Here is a 25,019-nt window from a genome sequence, read left to right as displayed (position 1 = left end):
GCGTTGCCCAGGCAGGTCTCAAACTCCTGGCCTCAAGTGATCTTCCCACCTCAGCCTCCCAAAGTGCTGGGATTACAGGTGTGAGTCACTGCGCCTGGCCAGATCCCTTAATCTTAACCATTATGTCCAGCCCATCAACCTGGAGCAGGAAGTGGAAGTAGGGAAAGGCACTGGGACCACTTGCTTTGTTTTGGGCTCGTCCTACTGCCAGAGCCTCAGCAGGGACACCATATCTGATGGCAGAGTAAGTGCTTGTAACTTAGTGCTAACGTCAGGGGCTCTGAGACCAAGTGCTATCAACATTGATCTTATTTTTACCAGAGAAGAAAGCCCAGAGTTAGATATAAAAAGTCTTAGATTATTTAAATATGAATATCATCTTTGTCTGTTTCGTGCTGCTCCCACAGAATACCTCAGACTGGGTAATTTACAGTGAATAGAAATTTACTGGCTTATGGTTCTGGAGGCTGGGAAGTCCAAGACTGAGGGGGCAGCGTCTGGTAAGAGCTTGCTGCATCATAGCATGACAGAAGGCCTCACATGGGTGAGCGAGAGAGAGAGAAAGAGAGAGAGAGGAGGTGGGGGAGAGAGAGAGAGGAGGTGGGGGAGAGAGAGAGATTCGAGGAGAAGGGTGAAGACAGAGAGAAGGGCTGACCTCCTCTTTTTATAAGGAACCCATTCCTAAGACAATGGTCAATGGCATTAATCCATTCATAAGGGCAGACCCCTCATGGCCTAACCACCTCTTAAAGATCCTGCCTCTTTCTTTTTCTTTCTTTCTTCTTTTTTCTTTTTTTTTTCTTTTCTTTTTTTTTTTTTTTTTTTTTTGAGACAGAGTCTTGCTCTTTCACCCAGGGTGGAGTGCAATGGCATAATCTCAGCTCACTACAACATCCACCTCCCAGATTCAAGCGATTAGCCTGCCTTAGCCTTCCAAGTAGCTGGGATTACAGGCACACACCACCACATCCAGCTAATTTTTGTATTTTTAGTAGAGACGAGGTTTCACCATGCTGGCCAGGCTGGCTGGTTTCGAACTCCTGACCTCATGATCCACCCATCTCACCCTCCCAAAGTGCTGAGATTACAGGTGTGAGCCACCACGCCTGGCCTCTGTTTTGTTTGTTTGTTTTTTTAGAAATGAGGTCTCACTCTGTTTCCCAGGCTGGGGTATAATGGTGTAATTATAACTCACTGCAGCCTCAAACTCCTAGGCTCAAGCCATCCTCCCACCTCAGTCTCAGCCTCCTGAGTAGCTGGCACCAACTACCAGCTAATAGCCATACCACAAACACCCAGCTAATTTTTTATGTTTTTACTTTTTGGAGATAGGGTCTCATTATGTTGCCCAGGCTGGTCTCAAACTCCTGGCCTCAAGCAATTCTCCCACCTCAGCCTCCTAAATAGCTGGAATTACAGGCATGAGCCACCGTATTAAGAGGCTCACCTCTTAATACGGTTACAATAGCAATTATGTCTCCAACACATGCTTTTGGGGGGGACACATTCAAACCATAGCAAATACCTTCTGAAAAGTTGACCTGAACATTTACATAAGCTGTCACCCAGGAACTTATCTTCTAATGCAGGTGTAAATGACTATTAGAGATACTTCGCTGAAAACTTGGTGAGCAAGCAGAGAGCATGAGGATGTTAAGCCCCTTTATAGAGTAGAGAAGGTGTGGCACGGGAAGGGGGAGCTAGCTAGGATACTGAGCAAAGGCTGAGTCTTCACACAGCTTGGTGAAAGTTTCCTCGGCACCCAGATCCCAGCCTCTTTCTTGCAATGGATCAAGGTGACTTGGTGACATTCTCTGCCACCCTAACTTCCATCTGATCATGATATTTTCCCCACCTACAGCATGTTTTAAGCTTATGGAATATTTTTAAGTGGATTCCTGCCCGCTCCCTCCAGCTTTCTCATCCTAGGGCCATTTTTTTTTTTTTTTTTTTTTGCCAGGGTGGGAGCGGGCATTGAGACCTGCTTGATTTATTCCAGTGACACAACCATGATCCCAAAGTGTGCAAAATTAAAGGCTTCAACTGTAGCTGAAGAGAGGGCAGGAATGGTACACCTGGGGACAGTGGTGAGTCAGGAATGACAGGCAGGCGGCCATGACCAAGGCAGCCTCCTCCCCACAGAGCCAGAGACAGGGGAGTGGCCTGAGGAGCAGGACCCAAGGGTAACCCAGGGGAAGGCGGCAGAGACCTCCCCTTGGCCTAGGGCCACTTTGATGGCCCTGTTCCATGTGGCAAGGGGGCGTAATTCATCCACTACTGTATGTGAGGAAGCTGGGAAGGTGGGCTTGGTGAAGGAGTAGTAAGTATCACTTGGCCTGGGAGCTAAAGAGTAGATATTTTCTGATTTGAGAATACATCTGAATGAGACCAGATGGAAAAGTATCCACCTCTTAATTTGTACAGGTAAATTACCTACACCGCGGCTTCACTGGGGGCAAATTATCCACATTCATGTTGAGAGCATCCTCCCTTCTGTTTGTCCTCATACTTTCAAGAACTCAGAGGAACCCATGCAATCTCAAACAGTTCATGGAGTAAAAGGCAGTCAGTTCTAAGGGAAGCTGGTGCACCCATCGGGCTGTCCTTGGCATGGGGAGTAACACCCCACAGGCTGATGGGAAGGAAGGTAGGGACCCCTTAAATTATCCTATATTAACCCTCCAAAGGAAGTTCTTCATTCCAACCTTTTGGGAGCCCTGAGTCCCAGATCACTCAGGCTTAACCAGGGTCAGACCTCCAACACCTCTTCATCTCAAGTAGCTTGGATTAGCCACCTCAACACCCCACTGAGTTGGCTTCAAGCAATCATTTGGACAATGATGAGAGGATCAGGGCCACTCCACAGCCTAGAAAGCCTGGTTTCTGGGCCCTCCCCAGCTTCAGGGCCTAAAAGCCACCCTTAGCTCTTCCCAAGAGATCTCCAAAATCAGAATGAGAGAGCTGCATGGAAGCGACCCCAGGCCCTGTGCGGTGCGGTCAGAGTCCAAGGCCAGGGCACTTGCCCCAGTCACACAAATGGTTAGCAAAAGCCAGGGTGCGGGTCTAGTCCCACCCTCCCCGAGCCCCGAGGGGTCCTTCCAGAACTGCCACCTGAACAGGTGGCTGCTCCGGTGCTGAACCCCTGCCGAGCCGAGGGTGACCTTGGACATCCACCACACTCCCTGCGGGAGGAGGGGGGTCCGCCCGAGCTCTAGCTGGGTATGGGGGGCTGCCACAGCCTGATCACGTCTCCGCCTCCCGGACTGGGCTGGCTCGTCGCCTGCTGCTCCCTGGCAGCTGTCTGCCGCTGCCAGGAAGGTGATTGCCATGTTTGCAGCTCCTTTCCTTGTTTGGAAAGATCTGGAGGCAGGTGAGGCTGCCGGGAAAGTGCGACTGACAGGTTGTGATCTGCAGGTTTTGGCGCCGGGCTCCAAGCTCCAAGCAGTCTGGGGAAGGCTGTCCGCCTGCTGGGGGCTGCGTTCCGCCTCCGCGCCCTGCAAGTCCCCCCTCTCGCGGACCGGGTGCCGGCCCCTGCCTCCAGGCCCCGCAGGCCCCCCACAGCCGCCAGACCCCAGCCAGAGTCGCCTGGCCCTCCCTCTGGCCCCGAGAGACCCCTAAACAAACCCCTAGCCCCACGAGCGGCCCTCCTCCACGGGCAGTCCTTCCCGGTGTCTGACTCAAATCTCCGGCTCTGGCACGACGCCGCGTCTCTGTAGGAAGGAGCACTGTGCGGTCGTGCCGGTTCCTTCCTGCGCACTTGGAGGGACCCAGCTAGCAATCAGTCACGCTGGCATTTTTCTCTGAGCCGACAAGGCAATTTGTGAGGAGCAGGGCTTTCTCGCCGGCTGGATGCTAAGTGGGAGCAGAGGAGGTGGGCGTTGGGGGCGTTCTAAAGAGATACCCAAATTAAACATCCAATCTGCCATGTCCTGTGTCACTCAACGCGATTCATCTTCTCCCTGGCTCCCGCTGGGGCGGCTCCCAGAAGCTCGAGGACGTGAGCTGCGGTCGTTGGCGGCGCGTCGCCTCCTCCGCGGAGAACAAACGGACGCCCCGCGGCCCCCGCCCCACCGCAGCTCGAAGAGCCTGCGCCCCTGAGCTCGAAGAGCCTGCGCCCCTGAGCTCCGCAGCGCTGAGCCGCGGGAGAGGGATTCGGAGGGAACAATGGGCAGGAGGAGGGGCTTGGGGGTTTCTAGGCGCCCCCCCGCCCCGCTCCCCCGCCTCTTCCATTATCTGCCTCAATAACTCAGCAGGAGGCTGGGCCGGAAGCTGAAGGTCTGTGCGTGGCTGAGTTTGCACATTCCAGAACCTAGAAGTGGTTCCCATACTGCCTTCTAGGCCCCGCGTGCTGCTCTGCTGAGTTGGAGTTCTCCTCCAACCATTCAACTAGTGCCCAAGCCTGCCATTCCTGCATTCAGGCCAAGGAGGAGGGGCTGGGGGCTCAGAGGATGCAATTCTCACCCTTGCAAATGGCTTTTTTTTTTTTTTCTGAGACAGAGTCTCACACTGTCACCCAGGCTGGAGTGCAGTGGTGCAATCTTGGCTCACTGCAACCTCTGCTTCCTGGGTTCAAGCCATTCTCCTGCCTCAGCCTCCCGAGTAGCTGGGATTACAGGTGCATGCCACCACACTCAGCTAATTTTTGTATTTTCGGTACAGATGGGGTTTCATCATGTTGGCCAGGCTGGTCTTGAACTCCTGACCTCAGAAGATCCACTTGCCTCAGCCTCCCAAAGTGCTGGGATTACAGGTGTGAGCCACCGCACCTGGCCTGCAAATGGCTTTTTGATGAACCCCATGTGTGCAGCGTTGCTCCCCAACGTCCCAAGGCTCGCTGGAGAACATCCCCACTCAGCCAGGAGGAGGCGCTCTGTCCAGGTTTGGAGAGGTGAACACATTTCCCAGTGGAAAACCAAAGGTGAGTTGGCCTCAGAAGACCAGGGAGGAGAGAGAAGGGAGGCAGATCCCAGGAGTCCCGGTTCCCAGTTCCCAAGGGCTCACAGTTGGCTAATGGCTACTGCAGCTGGGTTACCTGCAGTTGACCTCCCAGGTCCCACCTCTCCCCAAGTCTAAGGATCAAAAGCCCTGGCTCTCTAGAGCTCATCCTGTCCAACCTTGCTGCATCCAGAGCAACCCTCCACTAGACAGGCCACCAGCACCTGAGCAAGAGAAGAGGGGTGGGGAAACATGAGAAAAGACGAAGCATGAGGCTGGGTTTCCTTTAAGATTGCAGTTTGGGCACGGTGGCTCATGCCTCTAATCCCAGCCCTTTGGGAGACCAAGGTGGGTGGGTCACGAGGTCAGGAGATCAAGACCAGCCTGGCCAACATAGTGAGACACCATCTCTACTAAAAATACAAAAATTAACTGGGTGTGGTGGCATGCACCTGTAGTCCCAGCTACTCAGGAGGCTGAGGCAGGAGAATCGCTTGAACCCACGAGGTGGAGGTTGCAGTGAGCTGAGATCGTACCACTGCACTCCAGCCTGGCGATAGAGTGAGACTCTATCTCAAAAAAAAAAAAAAAAAAAAATTCTCAGTTTGTGCCTAGGTAAGAGAAGGAGCAGATACCATATTAGATTCTGGGCTCCATTACCCAGGATGGCAGCAGCATGACTTTGGCTATATACATCTCGTGCTGGCTTCTAGTCTCGACTCTGACACTAATTTTCTCTGTGAATTGTAGGAGACCAAAATATGACTGTAGGGGACCAGAATATGCCACCCTAAAATATGCCTTTCTAGCATAAGGATTATTTTGAGAAACTGCAGACACAGGAGAAACTGAAAACAGAGTAGAAGTTACCCTTTTGTATGGGAAATTTACATTTACAAAGGAAATCTCCCTTTGTAAGGATGTCTCCCTCTGTGTACCAGGAAGAGAAGGATGTCTCCAAACCACTAGAGACTTATCAATGGATAAGGCACTGACTTTAATATGCATAGCAAACCTTACCCTTGTTTACTGTGCTTTTCCTGGTCACCTCCCGTAACTGGCCTCCCTCATACCTTTCTTTCTGTGTTTCAGCTGAAGACGGTATTTCAGCCTGAATTCTAAGCCACCTCTTTGAGATTTACTCCTTTTTCCCTGGGCATCTCCTATGTGTACATGAGGTATAGAGGTTAATAAACTTCTGTTTGTTTTTCTCTTGTTAGTCTGTCTTTTGTTACAGGTGTTCCAGCCAATGAACCTAAGGAAGGTGAAAGGAAAAGGTACTTTTCTTCCCCTACAGAATCTGAATGACCCAGGAGCTCCTGTCTTCCTCAGTTTCCTATTTCTAAACAAGGACTTTGAATATTGGTGCCTGAGGGTTTTTCCAACTTCTTTTCTCTCTAAATCCCTCTGGGCCCTTGCCTCTTGGTGCAGGGCAGTAGAGAACATGGCAAGGAAAGAAAAATAGCTCAGAGCAGTCTAAGCCCTGCAAAACTGATCAGGCCCTGAGAGACAGGAGTTTGGGAATTCAGTCATACACATCTCTCCTCATATTCCACCCAGGCCCAGGAACAATTGTTCAAAGGGATTCTGTTCCTGACCAGCTGCCTCACCCATTATCTTCAGGTTCCTAAATTTGTGATACAAAGAATAGCAAATGACGAATGAATGGCTTATGTTGCTGTTATTATTATTATTACTTGCTTTTTAGAGACAGGGTCTCACTCTGTTGTCCAGGCTGGAGAGTGGTAGCATGATCACTGCTTACTGAAGCCTCAACCTCCTCTACTGAAGCAATCCTCCTGCCTCAGCCTCTGGAGTAGCTGGGACTACAGCCAGGTACTACCATACCCAGATAACTTTTTTTTTTTTAAGACTGAATCTCACTCTGTCACCCAGGCTGTAGCACAGTGGCACAATCTTGGCTCACCAAAACCTCTGCCTCCCAGGTTCAAGCAATTCTCATGTCTCAACCTCCCCAGTAGCTGAGATTACAGGCATGTGCCACCGCGCCTGGCTAATTTTTTGTATTTTTAGTGGAGACAGGGTTTTGACATGTTGCCCAGGCTGGCCTTGCACTCCTGGGCTCAAGCAATCCACCAGCCTCAGCCTCCCAAAGTGCTGGGATTACAGGTGTGAGAGACTGTGCCAGGCCTTTTTTTTTTTTTTTTTTTTGTAGAGACAAGGGTCTCACTCTGTTGCCCAGCTTATCTTAGTATACATTCTTGGTAAACAACCTGTGAACTGCCTCTTCTTTTCTTTTGAAAACCCACTTGTAACTGCTGCTAATTAAGAGCTTATGTTCAGGGCAACTTAAATCTATGCTCCCTGATTGCAGTCTTCAAACTTGATGCAAACAAACTCTCTTCTTATATTAATTTTGCCTCCATTTTTTCCTTTACGGCCACAATGGGGAAGGGAATCCTTGAGGTCAATGACACCAGGACAGCTCAGTTGCAAATTCCTTGTCCTTTCATCCTTAGAAATGCACCAGTAACCTCTCTGTGCCTACTCGGGCTTGGGAGCCTTCCTGATTTAAAAAAGAAGAAGAAGGAAGAAGAAGAAAGAAGAGAAAGAAAGAAGAGGAAGAAGAGAAAGAAGAGGACGAAGAAGAAGAAGAAGGAAAAGGAGATGAAGAAAAAGGAAGAGGAAGAAAGAAAGAAGAGAAAGAGGAGGAGGAGGAGGAAGAAGGAGAAGCAGAAGGAGAAGGAGAAGGAGAAGGGGAGAAGGAGAAGGAGAAGGAAGGGAAGAAGGAAGAAGGAAGAAGAAGAAAACTTGTCAGACTGAGAGACCTGACTTTTGCTTCAGAAAATTGGTCCTGGAAGTTCAGAGCATTTACTGTAAACCTCTCCTGGGTGATCAGTGAGGAGCTGGGAGCCTCTTGCTCCCAGCATGTATGTTGACTCCAAGAGAGGTGGTGAGTTGCTTAAGGCTGGTAGTGGCAAATCAGGCCCAGAGAAAAGGCACCCTGTCTACCAGGCCAGATGCTTCTTCTGCAGTGTTGTAACTGTAGTAAGTCCATTGCCTGATGTATTCAGCAAGTCAGCAAGTAATTGCCCAGTGGATTCTTTCTGCCTGCTGTACGGACAAAACCCATTCACTGATACTGTGGTATTAAAGAATTTAATTAACGATACATTCACTGATACTGTGGTATTACAGTAAACAATTTAATTAATGATAGGCCAGCCACGTGGGAGAACTGGGGATCACTCAACTCAATCTCCTTGAAGGCTTGGAGGTTAGAATTTTTCAAGGATAGTTTGGTGGGCAGGGAACTAAGGAATGGGTGCTGCTGATTGGTCAGGGATGCGATCCTGGTGGAAAACTGTCCTCATGCACTGTGTCTGCCTCTGGTTGGGGTGAGGGCACAGGACTGGTTGAGTCATGAGTCATTAAGTCCAGGTGGGCTCAGTCGGTTGCCAGAATGCAGAAGTCTGAGAAACATCTCAGAAGACCAATCTTAGATTCTGGGATTGGTAGTGGTGTTATCTGTAGGAGCAATGGGGAGGTCACAAAACTTGTGACCTCTAGCCACAACAACTCCTTAGAAATAAGAGATTATGGAAACTATGCCCTACTTCTTCTTTTTTTTTTTTTGAGACAGAGTCTCACTCTATCACCCAGGCTGGAGTGCAGTGGCGTGATCTCAGCTCACTGTAACCTCCACCTGCTGGGTTCAAGTGATTCTTCTGCCTCAGCTTCCCAAGTAACTGTGACTACAGGCATGCACCACCATGTCTGGCTAATTTTTTTTTTTTTTTTTTTTTTTGGTAGATACGGGGCTTCACCATGCTGGCCACGCTGGTCTCGAACTCCTTACCTTGTAATCTGCCTGCCTCAGCCTCCCAACGTGCTGGGATTATAGGCATGAGCCACCATGCCCAGCCCTGCCCTACATTTAAGCAGAATTCAGGCCCCTCCGATATTCCTAATCTTGTGGCCTTCCATTGGTCTTACAAGGGCAGCTTCAGCCCCCTAACAAGGAGGGGATCAGTTTTAGAGAGGGACTATTATCATCCTTACTTCGAAGTTAAACTGTAAACTAAATTCCTCCCATGGTTAGCTTGGCCTATGCCCAGGAATGAGGGAGGACAGCCAGCCTGGGGGGTTAGAAGCAAGATGGAGTCAGCCTTGCTAGACTTCTCTCACTGTCATAATCTCTGCAAAGACAATTTTAAATATGCCCAAGACACCAGGTTGCAGCAGAGAAAGAGGTTTAATTGTAGGGACACCAAACAAGGAGGCAGGAGGAAACCTCAAATCCAACTCCCTGAGGAGTCTGGGGATCGTGTTCTTCAGGGTTTTGGAGTGAAAGTGTGGAGATTGTTGATTGGTCAAAGAGTGCAGGTTGAAGCCATAAGACAGGGAGATGAAGAAACTGTATTCTCATATTGATTCTGTTCCTCCGTGGGAGTCTTCAAACTGGTTGGCATAAGCTGTTTTACTGGAATTGGGGATCTGAAAAACACGGTAAGCAATTTTTAAATGAGAGCCTTGTGATTCTAAAGTCAGAGATCCTATCTAGCTTAAACAATAGTCTTGTGGTTCTGACATCAGAAATTCTATCTATAGGAACCATGTGGATGCAAACGGCCAGTATCTAGACCTACTGTGACTGTTGGTTACAACGAAGCTGGTCAGAGTGCAGCCTGATTAATGCTTAATCATCCCCATATTTCTGTTCAGAATTCTTGTTAACCCCGTGAAGACAGCTTCAATGTCACAGAGCTGCCTGTAGGAATGAATGCCTTACACCTCAGACCTGGCCCTCTCCATCTGCCCTTTCCATGCTGCCAACAGGGCCAGTGGCAGCGGTGACCAGTCACTGGGAAGGCCCAGCTGAGTCAATGTTTGCTGGCTAACTGCAGGAGGAATGATGAACTGGTCCACATGAATGGAGAGGTCCAACACAAAGCTATGCTAATTCTTCATAAGCTCTGCCTGCCGCCTTTTATATATCAACCTGAAATGTAATTCTCTTTATGGCTGGCGGAGTAAATCACCAGTATGTGTCAAAGAGATTTGCTTCTGTGTTTTATTACGTAATATATTAGCTCTACAGTTTTAAGATGTCATTACTTGGCTAATCGCATGAAACGTTTTCATGAGCAAACAGTGATGCTGGTGGGAGCTGGGGCCAGAGACCCGTGGCTAAATCCTTCAGAGAAATGCTGAGAGAGGCCTCGGGGGATCACCTTGTCCAACCCCCTGCCTCCAGGCTTAGAGAGCTCTAGACAGGCAGGAGTTCTGCACTATCTGAGGGGCTTTGAGAGGTAGAAGACAAAGAACAGCCAACGATGAATGGGGGACATCTGGATGACCCAACAATTTTATTCCTGAGTGTATCCAACAGAAATGCATGCTATGACCACAAAAGGACATGCACAAGAATGTTCATAGTGGCTTATTCCTAATAGCAAAAAACTAGAAACAACCTAAATATCATCAACAACAGAATGGAGAAAATAATTATGGCATGTTTCCTGTAGTCCCAGTTACTTGGGAGGCTGAGGCAGGAGGATCACTTGAGCCCAGGAGTTCAGGCCACTGCATTCCAGCCTGAGCAACACAATGAGATCCCATTAAAAAAATAGAATTATGGCATATTTACACAATGGAATACTACATAGCAATCAAAAAGAAAAAATGTCAATAATTGATGAACTGTTGACGCATGGGTGACCCTCACAGGCTTCATGTCCCCCTCCCTCTTGGAGACACTGAAGCTGTTTTGGTGGATTAGGTCACCTGATTCACCCACTTACTGGGCTCTTTCAGAGCTCCTGGAATGTCCTCCTCATCCAGCCCCAAATGCAGATCTGAATTTCTCAGGGTGAAATCCCTACAACATTCTCTTTAGGTTTACCGTCTCCTTCCTCCTCCACTACCTGCTGTACATCAGCACCTTCATCAACAAATTCATTTTGTTTTTGCACCCAACAGTGGTATGTGTTCAAACTTTCTTCCCTGGCTATGAGTCTGGTGGACAAAGGCAGCATGGTGTAATAGAAATATCACAGGCACTGCAATGAAACCCACCTGCTTTGAATCCTAGCTTTACTGCTTTTTATTCTGTCATCTTAGATCACTTAAACTCAGTCAGCCTCAATTTCCACACCTGCAAAGTGGAATATCTTCTTTGCAGTGGGAAGTAATGAGAAAATGAGAAAACATGAGCTTTTGGGTTTTGTTGTTTTTTTTTTTTTTGAGACAGAGTCTCATTCTGTCACCCAGACTGGAGTGCAGTGGCATGATCTCGGCTCAGTGTAGCCTCCACCTCCCAGGTTCAAGCGATTCTCCCACCTCAGCCTCCTAAGTAGCTGGGATTACAGGCGCACGCCACTATGCCTGGCTAATTTTTGGATTTTTAGTAGAGATGGGGTTTCGCCATGTTGGCTAGGCTGGTCTTGAACTCTCGGCCTCAAGTAATTCGCCTGCCTCAGCCTCCCAAAGTGCTGGGATTACAGAGGTGAGTCACCACGCCCCGCCAACATGAGCATCTTACTTGGTGCCTAACGTGTTTTCTTGCATTATTCATACGATTATTCAACAAACATTTACTGAACTTCTATACTGTGCCAAAGACCATGCTAGGAGCTGGCACACAACATTGTCACAGTCTATAGTTGACTATTTGTGTTTTTGCAGATTTGGTATCTGAGGGTTCACATTTTGATTTCTCTTTTGGGAGCCACCCTTCCCTCATTTGCAGCTCAGGTGGTTCACCCTCCACCCCATCCCCTAGTTCAGGATATTGCATCCCCCTGGCCACAGGGATTGGCTCTGGGATAGGCTCATGTTCCAGTTGGTTCCATGAGATTCAGCCCAGGAACTTTGGCTGAAACTATTGAGAAAGAGGTGATCCTTTTCCATCAAGCATGGTTAGCTGGTCTAATGGAGCTCCAGATTTGCTGAGAGATTTTCTTGCCACCTCTCTAGGAGAGTGTGCCTAAGGATAAAGACAATGAAGAAAGCTGGGCGATGAAGAGGGAAAGGCACTCCATAGCCTCATTAAGCCACACAAGGACTGAATTGGGTTTCTGATGTTCACAAATAAAAACAATGCTGATTAATTTACTGCCCTAAAAATGACTAACATTCAACGAATTTTACTATGTGCCAGGCATTGTGCCAAATGCTTCACAGGCATCATCTCATTTAATCCTCACAATGACCTGACAAAACAGGTGCTGTGGGTTGAACAAGTGTCTTCCAAAAATTCTTGTCAACCCAGAATCTCACAGTGTGACCTTATTTGAAAATAGAGTTTTGCAGATGTAATTAGTTCAGAAGAAGTCACACTGGATTAGGGCGAGCCCTAAATCCAGTGACTGGGGCCGGCTGTGGTGGCTCACGCCTGTAATCGCAGCACTTTGGGAGGCCAAGGTGGGCGGATCATCTGAGGTCAGGAGTTCGAGACCAGCCTGGCCAACATGGTGAAACCCTGTCTCTACTAAAAATACAAATAAACTAGCCGGGCATAGTGGCAGGCGCCTATAATCCCAGCTACTCAGGAGGCTGAAGCAGGAGAATCGCTTGAACCTGAGAGGCAGAGGTTGTAGTGAGCCAAGATAGCGCCATTACACTCCAGCCTGGGCAACAAGGGTAAAACTCCGTCTCAAAAAAAATAATAATAATAATTCCAGTGACTAGTGTCTTTCTTAGAAGAGGAGAGGACACAGAGAGATACAGAGAGCGTAAGAGGAGATGCCTTGTAAAGATGGAATCAGAGCTTAGAATGATGCAGCTACAAGCCACGGAACACCTAGGGCTGCCAGGAGCCACCAGAGCTAGGAAGAGGCAAGGAAGGAGTTCTTCCCCAGAGTCTTCCAGGGAGCATGGCCTTGCTGACACTTTGATTTTGGACTCTGGCTTCCAGAGCTTTGAGAGAATAAATTTCTGTTGTTTTAAGCCACCCAGTTTGTGATTTGTTACAGCAGCCCTAGGGAGCTAATACAGTAGGTAATGATCATTACTATTTTTGAAGATGAGAAAACTCAGGCTAAAGAAGTTAAGTAACTTGCCCAAGGTCTTGTAGTTAATTTAACACCAGAGACAGGATTCAACCCCAGGCAGACTCCAGAGCTGTCTTTCTTTCTTAGTCATTAGATGATATACAGCAGGTGCATATAAATCCTATTCCTTTCCCAGGTCATATTTTACTGTTCTTTGCATCCCTAGTGCTTAGCATGCTGTTTGCTATTTAATAGGTGCCCAGTGACCATTTGGGAATTAAAGTCATTAGGAGCCCTACAGAGTAGGGCACTGAGAGGGCAAAGAAGGGAAAGATATAACCCTTGACCTCCAAAGGTTATAGTTTAATAGGGGAGACCAGAACATGCCACCCCAAAAGATGGATTGTTGAGCTGAAGGCAATTTAGAAGCAGATGCAGGAAAGCGCTCTACTCTCCTCTATGTGCCCAAAAGCAGGACATTGATTTACAAAGACAAAAGATATCCCACTCCCTCTTCTACCTAGGAGAATGCAAGCTAACCATGGAGGATAGCTTTAGACCCTTACCAGCCTGAAGATGGTACCACAGGAATCTATATTAACAAGCTTTACTAATAACCTTTATCTGCCAGTTATTTGCCAACCCACAAGTTGCTGCCCCTGGAGAGTCAAAGTCTGTTTTGTTTTTTTTCTTTTTTTCTTTTTTTGAGACAGAGTCTCACTGTCACCCAGCCTGGAGTGCAGTGGTGCAATCTCTGCTCACTGCAACCTCCACCTCCCAGGTTGAAGCGATTCTCCTGCCTCAGCCTCCCCAGTAGCCGGGACTACAGGTGTACACCACCAGGCCCAGCTAGTTGTTGTATTTTCAGTAGAGACAGGGTTTCACCACGTTGGCAAGGCTGGTCTCGAACTCCTGACCTCAGGTGATCCACCTGCCTTGGCCTCCCAAAGTGCTGAGATTATAGGCATGAGCCACTGCACCTGACCATAAAAACTGACTGTTCTGGTCGAGCACGGTGGCTCACACCTGTAAACCCAGCACTTTGGGAGGCTGAGGTGGGCAGATCATGAGGTCAGGAGTTGGAGACCTAACATGGTGAAACCCCGTCTCTACTAAAAATACAAAAGCTAGCCAGGCATGGTGGTGGGCGCCTGTAGTCCCAGCTGCTCGGGAGGCTGAGGCAGGAGAATCGCTTCAACCTGGGAGGCGGAGATTGCAGTGAGCTGAGATTGCGCCACTGCACTCCAGCCTGGGCGACAGAGCGAGTCTCCATCTCAAAAACAAACAAAACTGACTGTTCTTTGTTGAAGATGCTTATGAGTCAGAATTCAAAGCTGCCTCTTTGAGAACCACTCATTCTCTGGGTGTCCCCCATGTATATATGAAATATATAGGTGAATAAACTTTATTTTCTCTTGTTAATCTGTCCTCTGTTACAGGGGTTCATGCTAACGAAGAACCTATGAAGGTTGAAGACAAATTTATTTTTCTTCCCCTACACTAGACAGGACATATAGAAGGAGTATATGCTCAGGGCTGAGTGAGAAGCTTAAAAATCAGCCCTGGAGGAGCTCAAAGAAGGGACAGCACTAAGGGATAAGCCAAAAGGCTTTGAGGAAGAGATTGAGCTTGATTTGGGCCCTGAAGAACTTAGGAAAGAGGAAAGAAGTGGTGACAGTTGATAAAGCAGAAGAAGAGCATGAATAGGCCTGGGAGGAAGGACTTTGCGAGATGCATTTGAAGAGAGATGGGGGTGATGGGCTGGGAGGCATCGGCCAGGCCAGATCATAGTTATCGAGGACTAGGCAGGAACTTGGACATGGACTGGTAGCATGGTCCTATAGGCTTTTAGCAGACACAGCTACTACATTTGTTACTGCTACTAACAGAGGCTTGACTGCAGATACTCAATCTGGGTGCTGCCTACTTTTCCCAGGGCCTGCAGGTCACAGAGCTGTGCACCTTGCTCTGGCCAGCAGTCTATGGGTCTAAGTGTTACCTCCAGACTGAAGCATAGAAGAGTAGATATGAGGCCCTCATTCTCTCTTCACTCTTTGTGGCAAGTGTTGAGGTGGAGGCTTTAGTCTGGATTGCCAGGGACAGCTGTCCCAGAGAGTCATGGGAATTTTATAAGAACAAGAAACAAATGTGGCTGGGCATGCTGGCTCATGCCTGTAATCTCAGCACTTTGGGAGGCTGAGGTGGAAGGATTGCCTGAGGCCAGGAGTTTGAGACCAGCCTAGCCAACATAGCAAGACCCCATCTGTACAAAAAATAAATAGATTAGCCAGGTGTGGTGTCGTGCATCTGTGGTCCTAGCTACTGGGGTGGCTGAGATGGGAGGAACGCCTGAGCCAGGGAAGTTGGGGTGAGGATGCTGGGAAGTACTGGTGATTTTGGGTGTGTGGACAGGTGAACAATCCTGAAGGACAATCAAGAAGCAGTGGGAAAGGTGGGAGCAACGGAGCACCACACCCTTCTCCTCCTCTGGGTCTCTCTGACGGCACCCAGGCCACCCCTGCTGATGGCAGCAGGAACTCCCAGGCAGTCTTCCCTTGTTCTCCCAAAATCAACAGCTGCAACCTCCTAAGGCTTTCCTAGATGTAGTTTCTCTCTGTTAGCACAGCAGCCCTAGGAAGCTATTCCTGTTTCCCAAGTTTACAGAAGGAAAAATAGGCTCAGAGATTCAAGCCAGAGTTAGTCAGCGCTAGCCAAAGGTGAATTGACCAAAGACCAAGAGGGCTTCTGACTCCCAGAGTAGGGGCCAGGCTCCCTCCCAGCTTTCAGCTACCACTCACAGGTGCAGACCCTTCTGGGAAGTCCCCAAAGCTGGGGATGGCCTGAGATGGCCAGAAGGCAAGGAGGGGATGAGGACGGCTGTGGTGCCTTGTGCTGGGATTTGCTACCAGGGAGCTCTGTTTTTTAGGAGCAGGCCCTGCCCCCAAAGTTCTGAGCCTGTCAGAGAACTTATCTATCACCCTGTCTCATCAAACCTCCAGCATTCCATCACACCAACACTATAAACTCTGCATGTCTTGCCCCTTTGATACAAGGTGTGGCTGTATGACTAACTTCTGGGCAAGAACGTATAAACAGAAGACTGTAGGTGAGACATCCAAAAAAGTTCCTTAAAAGGGAGATGAACAACTGGCATAGTCCCTTTGGCCTCACCTGCCTTCTCCTACTTCCTGCCTGAAACTCAGGCTTGATGGCTGGAGCTCCAGCAGACATCTTGGACCATGACGTCTGGGAAAGCCACGTGCTAAGGAGGATAAAACAGAACCACATAAGAACAGCCCTGGAGCTGCCCTACTGGCCCTGAAATGCCCAATGCTAGGCTTCTGTGTGACAGGAGAAGCTCCTGATTGGAATACACATCTGCAGTCAAGTTGCTTTCAGCAGCAGCCACAGTCTCAAACACTGGGATTATGGTGGTTGGCCCAGGCAAGAGCAGCTGCTGCCCTAAGCTCCACTTCTCGAACTACGAAACAATGACAGTCAGAGAGTGGCACCTGACGGCATTTCAAATTAGAAGATAAATAATACATTTTCAACAAACCATGGGAGGATTTTTAAAATAATAATCCAGATGTGGGAAACAATATTTGGTTTGGGGGGTTTTTGTTCGTTCGTTTGTTTGTTGTTTGTTTGTTTGTTTTGAGACGGAGTTTCCTTTTGCTCTTGTTGCCCAGGCTGGAGTGCAGTGGTGTGATCTCGGCTCACCACAACCTCTGCCTCCCAGGTTCAAGCAATTCTCCTGCCTCAGCCTACTGAGTAGCTGGGATTACAGGTGTCCACCACCACACCTGACTAATTTTTTGTATTTTTAGTACAGACGTAGTTTCACTGTGTTGGCCAGGCTTGTCCCAAACTCCTGACCTCAGGTGATCCACCTGCCTCAGCCCTCCACCCAAAGTGCTGGGATTACAGACGTGAGCCACCATGCCTGGCAGGGAAATAATATTTAAGATTTTTCATTGCATGATTGAGGAAGATCTTCTGGCACAAACCTAGAAGTCATGAAATAAAGGATTAATCATTTTAACCTTATCAAAATAAAATTTTTTTCAAAAGTCTTTGTGGCAAAAATGAGTCTGGATAGGCTGGTTACACTGCAGCAAGAAAAAAAGCCAAAATCTGAGGGGTATAAAGCAACAAGGGATTATTTCTGGCCCACAGTCCATATCCTGTTGTGGAATGGCTGGGGCCTCCACTCCCATGTTGTCAGTATTGTCATTTTCACTTTAGGCTCCCAAGTTGAAGGCACAGCCATCATCTGCTGATGCCAATTCCCATGTCAGAGAGAAAGAGGGTAAGCAAAGCACCAGCACTTCAAACTTCAGCCCAAAGTGTCACGTGGGCTTCCACTTACATTTAACTGACCAGAACAAGTCACACAGCTACACGTTGGTTCACAAGGGCGGGAATGTAATGCCTTTTCAGGGAGGGATACTGGGTATTCATGAACAATAGTACACAAAAGCAAAAGACTCGACCCTTTGGGAGAAGTTTTAGATACTCATCTTGTAAACAAAGGTTTAATTTCTCCGATAAGTAAGAATACTCCAAATCATCAAGAAAATGATCATGTCGATTGAAAAAACAGGCAAAAGATATGAACGGGCATTTTACAAAAAGGAATAAAAGACACTGTAACTCACTCATAATTTCACATTAAAATGACATGGAGATATCATTTTCCACCCATCAAAGTTGTGAGGGTATGTGCAAAGAGGTCACACGTTGCTGATGAGCTGTAAATTGGTATAACCTCTATGGAAGGCAATTGGCATATGTGTCAAGATTTAAAGTTCACATACCTTTCTTTCTTTCTCTTTTTTAAATAGATATGGGGTCTTACTATGTTACCCAGGCTGGTCTTGAACTCCTGAGCTCAAATGATCCTCCCACTTTGACCTCCCAAAGTGCTGGGATTACAGGCATGAGCCACCGGGCCCAGCCAAGTTCACATACATTGTGATATGGTTTTTCTAATTCTAGAAATATATCCTATGATGAACTCACACATGTGGGAAATGGTATTTGTTTAAGGTTTTTCATTGTACTATTGTTTGTAATAACAAAAGATTGGAAACAACCTAATGCCTTTTAATTAGGGACTGGTTAAATAAATCATTTAAATTAAATAAGCTATTTCTCTCCATTCAAGGGAATGCTACATAGATACAAAAATGAAAAGCTTCTTTTGTAATGATATGGAGCAATCTCTAAGATTTAATGTTTAACAAATAAAGTAAGGTACTGAACAGTGTATATTGTATCACTATTTGTGATAGAAAAAGAAAGAACAAATATTCGTAATTGTTTATATATGCTAGAGATATCTCCAAAAATACATTTAAAGTGGGAAATATTGCTTGTGATTAAGGAGACAATAGAAATTCTCCTTTTGTACCTTTTAAATTGTGAGATAGCATGGGAATGTATTGTCTAACCTAACAGTAAAATTAAAAATTAAAAGAGGAGCAAAGTGAACGAGCAATTCCACTCCTAGGTATATAACAAAAAGAAACCAAAACATACACCTGCACAGAAAGAAATTTGTACACAAATATTTATAGTAGCATTACTCTTAATAGCCAAAAGGTGGACGAAACTGGGATGTCCATCAACTGATTGATGGATAAATAAAATGTGGCGTATCTATACAAGGGATTATTATTCAGCCATAAAATGAATGAAATCACACCTATAATCCCTGCACTTTGGGAGGCCAAGGCAGGAGAACTGCTTGAGCCCAGGAGTTTTGAGACCAGCCTGGACAACATAGCAAATCTTCACTTCTACAAATAGCCAGCATGGTGGAACAGTACTTGTGGTCCCAACTACTCAGAAGGCCAAGGCAGGAGGATTGCTTTAGCCCAGGAGTTCGAGGCTATAGTGAGCCATGATCATGCCACTGCACTCCAGCCTGGGCAACAGAGCAAGACCCTGTCTCACAAAAAAAAAAAAAAAAGAATGAAGTACTGATACATGCCACATACAGATGAACCTTCTGCTGAGGTTCCTTCATTCCTTTATAACGAAAACATTAGGCTGAGTAAACAAGCTAGACACAAAAAGCCACATATTATACAATTCCATTTAAGTGAAGTATCCACAATAGGCAAACAAAAAGTATATCAGTGGTTGCCTAGAGGGATGAGGTTGTGGGAGAAATGGAAAGTGATTTTTAATGAGTACCGTGTTTCTTTTAGGGGTGATAAATATGTTCTAAAATCGATGTGGTGATGGGTGCACAACTCTGTAAATATACTAAAAACCACTGAATTGCACACTTTATTATATATATATTTTTTTGTATAGAGATGGAGTCTCACTGTATTTCCCAGTCTGGTCTTGAACTTCTGGACTCAAGCAATCCTCCCACTTCTGCTTCCCAGAGTGCTGGGATTACAGGCATGAGTCATATGCCTGGCCAAATTGCACACTTTAAATGGGACTTATATGGCAAGTGAGTTATGTCTAAAAAATAATTTTTTAAAAAAAAAGGGCAGAGAGAGAGCAAAAGAGATGGCCCATATATATGATGCCTCGGGACACTATGAACTCCTATGACCAGTATCTCAATAGACTCCCCGTAACTCCATCCTCAAACTCTGTTGAAAGTCTTACAAAAAAATTCAGCAGGGCAGCTGTTCTCACCTGGGTTCCCCCACATAAAGAGCCTTTGGTTCAAGTAGCTTATTTTGGAAAGAGATTCCAGGGAAAAGCAATGGTTCCCTACAATCCCAAGGGGGATTGGGAAGCATAAAACAGAGAAGCAGAAAGGCCAAGCTAAGGTGTCTTAACTGAGCTGGCCATCACCGTGGGTCACTGAGGCTCCATCCTGCTAGGGAACCTCTGAAGAACCGTGCAAAATGCATCTGAGACGAGGAAGAGCTGGGCATGGCCCTGGTGGCAGAGAAACCCTGGGCAGATGGCAAGAGAGTGAGGTGTCTGGCCACATCTGCCATGGCGACTGGGGGAGCTATAGAAGGGAAGCGGTAGCTGAGCACGGAGACTGAGGAGGGCTGTCTGACGCAGTGGTCTAAGCAAAGAGCTCTCCCGGCTGCATAATCTTCCAACTTGACCCAGAGAGCCTCAACATCATTGCCAAAAATCAAACCCATCCTCGAATAACGAATACTTTCTGCCTTGATGAATTCTCAAAGGCATGTGCTGTAGGCCACTAAATGCACCAGATGTGGATTTTTTTTTTTTAAATAAGAGTCATTCTGCGAGAAGTCTAGCACATGGGCAGTGATCGAGCTGCGGGATACTGTTTTGGGTCAACAATGAGGAGTGATTGTAAAGCCAGGTGTCTGGTTATTGTAAACTGACTCTCATGGTCGTGCCCAAAGGGAATTAAAGAGACATGCTGAGTCATACTTGCGCTGGCTCACAAGCAGAGATTTTTCACAGGACAGTAGTCATGCAAATGTAGAGGATGGCATTGAGGCAGAGTGGCCTCCAACCCGTGTAGGAGAAAAGAGCGAATCCTCAAGCCTCCCGGATCCAGTCCCTACTTGGGTGCATCCAGGGTTCCCCCAGTGCTTCCTGGTGTCTTAGAGGAGACCTAGCAGTTGGCTCAACCCCCTTCACTGAGATGCCTAGCACAGACGATTTCTCGAAAATGGGGCCTCATCTCCTCTTCATGCAACAGCCACAGGGGCCAGCAATGGTGTGCACTGAGTGACGTCATCCAGGGTGGCTGCCCACCCTCCACCCCCAATGCCATGATTGGTGGGAGGGAAAAGTTCCCCTTGTGAGTCAAGATGTCCCTGAAACTCAGGCTGGAGTCCATAGACAGAAGGTGCCTGGCCTCGGCCCCAGCTGATGCCACCACCTTAGTGTGAAGCTCTTTCAGAAAAGGGAATTCTCCAGCAAAATGCTCAGATCAGCAGAACCCTGGGGACCCACTAGGCCTAAGGCCAAAGAGCCAAAGTTGTCATCAGCGGCTCATTCTGCTCAGCTACCAGCCGCTTCCTGGGTGCAAGCTGGCCCCAGCAGTATCAGGTCCCCCTTTACTTGCAAAACCTAGAATCAGCTTCTTCCCACCTAATTTTCAAATCCCCAAGGAGTGGGGGACAGGTGCTTAATCTCCTAAATTCTCAAAAATGCCGGGTACGGGGGGTCATGCCTGTAATCCCAGCACTTTGGGAGCCTGAGGCGAGTGGATCACCTGAGGTCAGGAGTTCAAGACCAGCCTGGCCAACATGGTGAAACCTCATCTCTATACTAAAAATACAAAAATTAGCCGGGTGTGGTGGCACACGCCTGTAGTCCCAGCTATTCAGGAGGCTGAGGCAGGAGGATCGTTTGAACCCAGGAGATGGAGGTTGCAGTCAGCCAAGATTGTGCCATTGAACTCCAGCCTGGGCGAGAGAGGGAGACTCTGTCTCCAAAAAACCACAGAAAATCTCAAAAATCAAGAGTCTGATTCACTTCTCTTCTGGACATTTAAGCCAGCCCATCCTTCTGGAAGGGCCTCACCACAATGCTCATGGCTTTTACTTTAAGAGCACTTTCTATGTGTTAAGTGCCTCGCATGCAGTTTCACTGAGTCCTTCCGGCGGCCCAGTGAGGTGAATACTTTCCATTTTACTGATGAGGAAACAGCTTCCGAGAGGTGAGGAAACTTGCCTAAGCTCACACAATGAGTAAGTTGAGATGCTTGCTAATTACCCTGTACATAGATAGCACGTCATAATTTTCCAAGATCTTTCATTTCATTAGGTCATTGTCTTAGTCCATTTTGTGCTGCTGTACCAGAACACCTGAGACTGGGTACTTTATAATGAGCAGAAATTGATTGGCTCATGGTTCTAGAGGCTGAAAAGTTCGAGATGAAGGGACTGGCATCTACAAAGAGCCTTCTTGCTGCATCTTCCCATAGTGTAAGAGCAAAGAGAGAGCAAGAGACCAAACTTGCAGCCTCAAGCCCTTTTATAATAATCGTTAACCCATTCATGATGGTGGAGCCCTCATGACCCAAACGCCTCTCATTAGGCCCCACCTCCCAACACTGCTACATTGGAGATTAAGTTCTAACACATGCATCTTGGAGAACACATTCAAACCATTCAGCCATTTAACCTTCACCACAATTCCATGAGATAACGTATCAGGGTTATTATTATACCCACGTTAAATACTGTAACAATGAGAGCATTAATGACCTGCACAGTCACCCAGACAGGTGGTAAGGGTTGGTGACAGAGCAAGAGCTCAAGCCCTAGCCTGTCTGACTCCAGCGTGTGGGCCTTGCTTCACTTTGTGTCTTCACACCACCCAGTGTGGCTAAAATTGGCTCCTGTATTGGATTGAATAGTGCCCCTAAAAAGCTATGTCCAAGTCCTAACCCCTGGTACTTGTGAATGTGATTCTGTTTGGAAATAGGTTTGAGATGAGGTTAACGGAAACCAAAATATTTCACCCCAAAATATACTTCTTTTTTTAACTTTTATTTTAAGTTCACAGGTACATGTGCAGGTTTGTTACATAGGTCAACTTGTATCAAAAGGGTTTGTTGTACAAATTATTTCATCACCCTGGTATTAAGCTTAGGACCCATTAGTTATTTTTCCTGATCCTCTCCTTTCTCCCACCCTCCATCCTCAAATGAGCCCTCGTGTCTCTTGTTACCCTCTTTCTGTCTCTGTGTTCTCATCACTTAGCTCTCACTTGTAAGTGACAGGATATGGTGTTTGGTTTTCTTTTCCTGCATTAGTTTGCTAAGGATAATGGCCTCCAGCTCCATCCACATTCCTGCAAAGGACATGATCTCATTCTTTTTTATGGCTGCATAGTATTCCATTGTGTATATGTACCACATTTTCTTTATCTAGTCTACCACTGTTAGACATTTAGGTTGATTCCATCTCTTTGCTGTTGTGAATAGTACTGTAATGAACATATATGTTCATGTGTTTTTATTAAAGAACAATATATATTCCTTTGCATATATACCCAGTATTGAAATTGCTGGGTTGAATGGTATTTCTTTGAGGAATCTCCACACTGCTTTCCACAGTGGTTGAACTAATTTACACTCCCACTAACAGTGTATAAGTGTCCCTTTTTCTTTGCAAACTTGTCAGTAACTGTTTTGTTTGTTTTCGTTTCTTTTTCACCTTGTAATAGCAGCCATTCTGACTGGTGTTAGATGGCACCTCAGTGTGGTTTGTTTGCATTTCTCTGATGATCAGTGAGGTTGAGCTTTTTTTCATATGCTTGTTGGCCCCATGTATGTCTTTTTTTGAACAGTGTCTGTTCATGTCATTTGCCACTTTTTAATGGGATTGTTTGTTTTTTCTTGTAAATTTAAGTTCCTTATAGATGCTGGATATTAGACCTTTGTCAAATGCATAGTTTGCAAATATTTTCTCCCATTCTGTAGGTTGTCTGTTTACTCTGTTGATAATTTATTTTGCTGTGCAGAAGCTCTTTAGTTTAGTTAGATCCCATTTGTCAATTTTTGCTTTTGATGCAATTGCTTTTGGCAACTTCATCATGAAATCTTTTCCCATTCCTATATATAGAATGATATTGCCTAGATTTACATTTAAATGTAAAACCCAAAACTATAACATTTGAATATTTAATCCATCTTGACTTGATTTCTGTATATGATGTAAGGAAGGAGTTCAGTTTCAATCTTCTGCATATGGCTAGCCAGTTATCCCAGCACCATTTATTAAATAGGGAATCCTTTTCCCATTTCTTGTTGCTGTTGACTTGGCTGAAGATTAGATGGTTGCAGGTGCACAGCGTTATTTCTGGGCTCTCTATTCTGTTCCATTGGTTTATGTGTCTGTTTTTGTCCCAGTACCATGCTGTTTTTGTTACTGTAGCCCTGTAGTATAGTTTGAAGTCAGGTAGTGTGATGCCAGCTTTGTTCTTTTTGCTTAGGATTCTCTTTGCTATTCAGTCTCTTTTTTGGTTCCATATGAATTTTAATATAGTTTTTTATAGTTCTGTGAAGAACGTTATTGGTAGTTTGATAGGAATAGCATTTAACCTATAAATTGCTTTGGGCAGTATGTCCATTTTAACGATATTGATTCTTCCTCTCCATGAGCATGGAATGTTTTTCCATTTGTTTGTGTCATCTCTGATTTCTTTGAGCGTGGTTTGTAGTTCTCCTTGTGGAGAGCTTTCACCTCCCTGGTTAGCTGTATTCCTATGTATTTTATTCTTTTTGTGGCAGTTGTGAACGGGATCATGTACCTGATTGGCTTGATTGTTGTTGGTGTATAGGAATGTTAGTGATTTTTGTACATTGATGTTGTATCCTGAGACTTTGCTGAAATTGTTTATCAATGTAAGGAGCTTTTGGGCCAAGACTATGGGATTTTCTAGATATAGGATAATGTCATCTGCAAAGAGGGATAATTTGACTTTCTCTCTTCCTATTTGGGTGCCCTTTATTTCTTTCTCTTGCCTGATTGTTCTGACCAGGACTTCCAATACTATTTTTAGTAGGAGTGGTAAGAGAGGGCATCATCGTTTTGTGCCATTTTTCAAGGGGAGTGGTTCCAGCTTTTGCCCATTCAGTATAATGTTAGCTGTGGGTTTGTCATAGATGGCTATTATTTTCAGGTATTGTTCCTCCAGTACCTAGTTTATTGAGAGTTTTTAACATGAAGTGATGTTGAATTTTATCTGAAGTCTTTTCTGCATCAATTAAGATAATCACATGGTTTTTTCTTTAGTTCTATTTATGTGATGAGTCACATTTATTGATTTGTGTATGTTGAACCAACCTTGCATCCCAGGAACAAAGCCTACTTGATCATGGTGGATAAACTTTTTGATGTGCTGCTGGATTTGTTTTGCCAGTATTTTGTTGAGGATTTTTGCATCAACGCTCATCAAGTATATTGGCCTATTGGCTTGAAGTTTCCTTTAATTGGTGTGTCTCTGCCAGGTTTTGGTATCGGGATGATGCTAGCTTCATAGAATGAGTCAAGGAGGAATTCCTCCTCCTCAATTTTTTGGAATAGTTTCAGTAGGAGTGGTGCCAGCTCTTCTTTATACATCTGGTAGAATTCAGCTATGAATTCATCTGGTCCTGGGATTTTTTTTTTTTTTTTTTTGGTTGGTAGGCTATTTATTACTGATTCA

General features: G+C 46.2%; 1 protein-coding gene and 1 long non-coding RNA gene across 3 annotated transcripts in view; one reads left to right on the top strand and one right to left on the bottom strand.

Moving 5' to 3' along the window:
- The first annotated feature begins 4,079 nt into the window (after positions 1-4,079).
- On the top strand, positions 4,080-7,544 carry LOC135967143 (uncharacterized). Of its 2 annotated transcripts, none has more exons than XR_012423795.1 (4): positions 4,080-4,918; positions 6,156-6,212; positions 6,670-6,771; positions 7,416-7,544. It is a non-coding gene; the product is annotated as an uncharacterized lncRNA (long non-coding RNA). The 2 variants fall into 2 exon arrangements; XR_010581037.2 differs by having other exon boundaries at positions 6,644-6,771.
- Positions 7,545-9,257: 1,713 nt separating this feature from the next.
- LOC123568680 (uncharacterized) overlaps positions 9,258-25,019 on the bottom strand; it is a 183,234-nt gene continuing 167,472 nt past the window's right edge. The window contains exon 3 of the transcript XR_012423794.1: positions 9,258-9,393. The gene's annotated coding sequence lies outside the window, so the exon portion shown is untranslated. The remainder of the gene's footprint in view (positions 9,394-25,019) is intronic.

This window comes from Macaca fascicularis, chromosome 14 (assembly GCF_037993035.2).
Source record: "Macaca fascicularis isolate 582-1 chromosome 14, T2T-MFA8v1.1".
NCBI classification, from domain to species: Eukaryota; Metazoa; Chordata; class Mammalia; order Primates; family Cercopithecidae; genus Macaca; species Macaca fascicularis.
This window is presented reverse-complemented; position numbering and strand designations above follow the sequence as displayed.